This window comes from Tamandua tetradactyla, chromosome 4 (assembly GCF_023851605.1).
Source record: "Tamandua tetradactyla isolate mTamTet1 chromosome 4, mTamTet1.pri, whole genome shotgun sequence".
NCBI classification, from domain to species: domain Eukaryota; kingdom Metazoa; phylum Chordata; class Mammalia; order Pilosa; family Myrmecophagidae; genus Tamandua; species Tamandua tetradactyla.
Genome location: NC_135330.1, coordinates 82,531,427 through 82,536,351, shown reverse-complemented (window position 1 = coordinate 82,536,351; position 4,925 = coordinate 82,531,427). Strand labels below are relative to the sequence as shown.

Here is a 4,925-nt window from a genome sequence, read left to right as displayed (position 1 = left end):
CATGGCAAGGATGGGCTTTCTGGAGGTTTAGGGATCAAGGTCAATCTCTTCTCTCTTGGTGGACCAGGTGAAAGAAGAAATCCAGTATGAAGGAGGGAGGGAGGACCCCACCAACAGAGTAGGGTAGACACTTTCTAAGGGAATTGAGAGCTTAGGACAGAGCTTGGAAGGAAACTGAAAGTGGGGATAATACTGTAACACCTTCCCTGCAGCTGAGACAGGGACAGGGAAATACTCGGGAATCATGACATAATCATTAAAGAATCTGGGTTCTCCTCCTCAAAATTGCTCTAGAATGTAAAATCCCATCCCCTTTCCTTGTTCTAAATGGGATCTGCATGAGACCCAGCATTTTGGAGAAATACCTTAAGAGCAGAGAGGATTATTAACTGGGAGGAGTGGGTACCAGAAGGAAATATAGAGCTACACAGAATGACAGAAATCTAGGTTTCCCAGAGTGGAAGGAGAGATGAGACATTCAACAAACAGCAAATTATTGATTGAGAGCCTATTATGTGCCAGGCACTGTTCAAAACAGGCAGAAAATGCAAATTCTGAGGGAGAGGAAAGGGGCCAATGAGGAAGAAGGCTGAGGAAATTAAGAAGATGAGGTGATGGGGTTCTGCCTTATGCCTCTTCTTCTGCCTCTTCCTGAAATTCTCCTTGTCTTCTGCACTGGCATCCTGGTACTGCTGGTGCTCAGAGACGAACTCGTTCATGTTGCTCTCAGCTTGGTGAACTCCATTTCATCTGTGCCTTCTCCCACATACTGGTGGAGGAAGGCCTTTCAGTGGAACATGACACTGAACTGCTCTGAGATGTGTTTGAAGAGCTCCGGGATGGCAGTGCTATTGCCAATGAAGGTGACCGCCATCTTGAGGACATGGGGTGGGATATCACAGGGGGCTGTCTTGATGTTGTTGGAGATCCATTCCGCAAAGTAGCTGCTATTCTTGTTCTGCACATTGACAATTTGCTCATCCACATCCTTCATGGACATCCACCCACCCATGGAATACAGCAGCCACGGTGAGGTACTGGCATGGTGGGGGTCACAGGAAGCCACCATGTTCTTGGCACCAAAGACCTGTTGGATGAGTTTGGGCACAGTGAGGGCCGTACTGCTGGCTGCCATGGCTGGTCAGAGGGGTGAAGCCAGGCATGAAAAAGTGGAGACGTGGGAAGGGCATCTGTTAATTGCCAATTCATGGAGGTCAGCATTGAGCTGGCCAGGAAAGTGGAAGAAAGTGGTTACATTCCCGACTCATGGTGGCAGAGATGAGATAGTTCAGGTCTCAGTAGGTTGGTGTGGTCAGCTTGAGGGTGCAAAAGCAAATGTTATAGAGGGCTTCATTGTCAATGCAGTAGGTCTCATCTGTATTCTCTACCAACTGATGGACCGAGAGGGTGGCATTGTAGGGCTCAAACATTGTGTTGGACACTTTGGGTGAGGGAACCACATGGAAGGTGTTCATGATATGGTCAGGATACTCTTCACGGATCTTGCTGATGAGCAAGGTGCCAATTCCAGATTCTGTGCCCCCTCCCAGTGAGTGGGCCAGCTGGAAGCCTCACAGGCAGTCACAGCTCTTGGCCTCCTTACACACCACATCCAGGACTGAGTCAACCAGCTCAGCTCCCTCTAAATATTGGTCCTTGGCCCAGTTGTTGCCTTTCCAGACTGACCAAAAACAATGTTGCTTGGACTGAAGATTTGGCCAAAAGGACCCAAGTGAACAGAATCCATGGTCCCAGGTTCTAGATCCATCAAGATAGCATGAGAAACATATTTGCCACCTGTCACTTCATCATAGTACACAGAGATGTGGTCCATCAGCAGGCCGCTGTCCCTGGGGTAAGTGCCCATAAGGTCGATGCTGTGTTCATGGTAGATGACCTCCCAGAACTTGGCACCGATCTGGTTGCCACACTGACCAGCCCGGATGTGTATGATTTCCCTCACATTTAAAATTTATTTTAACTTTTTGCTAACCTCAAAGTGTGTATAGGGCAAGAGAAGGATATGGAATCTTTCTCTCTGTGGGTCGTAAGCTGGCAGGATGGATCCTGGACTGGAGGCTGAAGCAGTAAGGTCCGAATGTGGCAGCAGGAAGGCTTTGAGAGGGAGAAAGAAGGAAGGCATATCTGCCTTTACGAGCTGGGAGGAGGGGGAGAAGTCTATAACCAACACTGGCAAAGCAGGTGGGTGGATGCTCAGAGAAAAGAAGGAACACAGAGTATTTTATAAAGGGATTTTTCAGCATCAGGCCAGGACTGAGGCACAGTTGGGCATGGCAGTGAAAGGAGCCACTCGTGAGACTGGAAGGCACAGGTGAAAACCCCACACATATGGGGTGAGTCGCCATGTGTTTGTATGCACGTGCACATGCACGTATGTATATGCACCTGGTGTATGTGTGGCTATGAAACTTATGTTCATAGGTGCAGAGCATGTGCAGCAAGAGCCTTTCGTGTGGGGGGGTCTGACAATCCTGTGAACAAGTTAGGGGATGGCAGTGAATGTGGAGAACACCAAGGCATCAAGCGTCAAAGAACAAGGGAAAGCGGGAGCTGGGAGCTGTGGAGCAGGCAGTGGCCTGGAGGAATTCCAGAGAGGGGGTGCTGATACCCATTGGCAGGCTGGGCCAAATTTTTTTTTTTTTTTTTTTTTTTTTTTTAACTAACACATGGGCCAAATTTTAATGTGGCCAGTATGAGACTAATGGAAGAGGATGCAGAGCCAAATGCCACAGAGAAGTGGAGAAATGACCTGGGGGTTGATGTTTAGAAGGTTTCTGGTGACCTTTCCCAGCGTGGTTTCAGGAGAGTCTGATTAAAGAGCGAATGGAATGTGAAGTAGTAATTTTAGCAAAAGGAAGGATAGAAGCAATGATTCTCTTGAGTTGGGAATGGGGATGAGAAAAAAGTTAGGCATTGTAGTCTATTTAATTTAGCTCATTAAACTTATTGGTACTTCTTGAGGACCTAAAAAATTTGTTTTGGATGAATCACACTTTAAAAAGTAGTCTTTTTCCCATGGGGTTGTTAAAATGGAAAAGTACCATAGCAAGTTTTTCTGCAATATTTAAAGAACTTCAGGTTGTTTTAGTTGTTGGCACTCATTTCTGGGAACTTTAGGCTTTTGACAATAAACCAAGTAACTATTCTAACATAGGAAATAGAATTTCCCTTAATTACTGAAGTGCTTTTTATAAATCTCTCTCTCATCTTAACATGCTCAGGTGTGTGTTTGTGTGTGTGTGTGTATGCTGGGCACACACCTGTGCATGTGTCTGTGTGCATGCAATCATTTAATCCATTGTTTTTTTCACATCCTATGTGTCAATCAATGTGGGTGCTATTGATATGCCAGTGAGTTGGCATGACATTGAGCGAGCTGTTATAACTTGAGATGTGTATGTGTGCTGTGTTGGCAAAGGGGGAAGAAATACTCAGGAAAAAGGTGTAACCCAATGGGCCATGAGATAAAAAAGAATTATTTAAGGTAATTTCTACTCCTGTGTGAGGATGATCTTTTGCAGTAGTGTGCTGTTAATAGGCTTTCTGGAAAAATAAAAGCACCAATAAGTTACATTTGCTAGTTTCAATGGTGTAAATATGCCCTCGTGGCTGATTTCAAACTACCTACATGACGTCACTGAACGTGGAGTTGGGAATAGATGTGTGCAGGCAGCTTTTGTGAGCCAGTATGAGTCAGGTCTGAAACACTACAGACTCTATATGCAGACAGAGAAATAATACACTAAAATAATTCCTTTCATTTATGGAGTCTTTTGAAGTTCACCAAGCACTTTGATATATCTCCCCTTACACACATTTGGTTATTGTTATTTTTTTCCCTTTTTATATTATTATTTTATTAGAGAAGCTCTAGCTTTACAGAAAAATTATGCAGAAAATTCAAGTTTCCTGTATAACTACAAGCATTCTCCCCCCACCATTATTAACATCTTGCATCAGTATGGTACGTTTGCTACAGCTGATGAAAGAATATTTTTCTTTATATTATTCATGCATTTTCTTCATATTATAATTATATGATTATGTATATAATTGCACATTGCATAAGATTATACATATTATAATTGTACTATTAACATGGTTTATATAGTTTATATAGTCCATGGTTTATAGTAGGGTTCACTGAGCTATACATTCCTGTTTAAAAAAAATTTTTTTTCTAGGAACATATATACAAACTCAAATTTCCCTTCTAACTGCAGTTAACTGTATAATTTAGTGCTCTTAATTACATCAGAATATTGTGCTTCCATCACCACCGTGCATTATCAAAGCTTTTCCATCCCTTTACTTTCACAAAACCTTATGTGTAATGTTGCTAGAGAATGTGATTTGAGGAGTATGAAAAAATCTCTTTGGCTAGTCACAAGGCCTTAAATTGCCACCAAGGAAACTCTCTTTGGTTTAACACTCATGAACGAAGTTGTGTCCTTTGAGGAACAGTATCCAAGATATCTAAATGTTGATCACCCAAAATAAGACAACAAAAGTTTCAATTGTGGGGTACCACAGGAGACAGAAGACCCAAAAGAAGCCATCGACAAGGAGGGCTGGATAGCCAGGTAGGGAGAATGTTCAAAAGAAAGATCCAAGGATGCTAAAGATATAATTTTTTTCTACCTCTTGATTTTGCTTAGGGCTCATCCTGCTCATAGATCACAGATGTTGCCAAGTACAGTTCACACACCACTATCCACTCCTACGGAGGGAAAGTTGAACAATATAATTCAAAACCACGGACAATCTTGAAAGACATATACAATTGGATTTGCAGGGCATATAAAGCCTGTTTGTTGGTGTCTTCACCCCTCTGTTAAATGGTTTACCTGTCCTGCCCCTGGAGCTTTGGAACCTACTCGTGGCAAGGCACATGGTGGAGAATT

At 43.3% G+C, this 4,925-nt stretch overlaps 1 pseudogene; it reads right to left on the bottom strand.

Annotated features, from left to right (window-relative positions):
- Window positions 1–627: 627 nt before the first annotated feature.
- On the bottom strand, window positions 628–1,957 carry LOC143679095 (tubulin beta chain pseudogene; annotated as a pseudogene).
- Window positions 1,958–4,925: the final 2,968 nt, after the last annotated feature.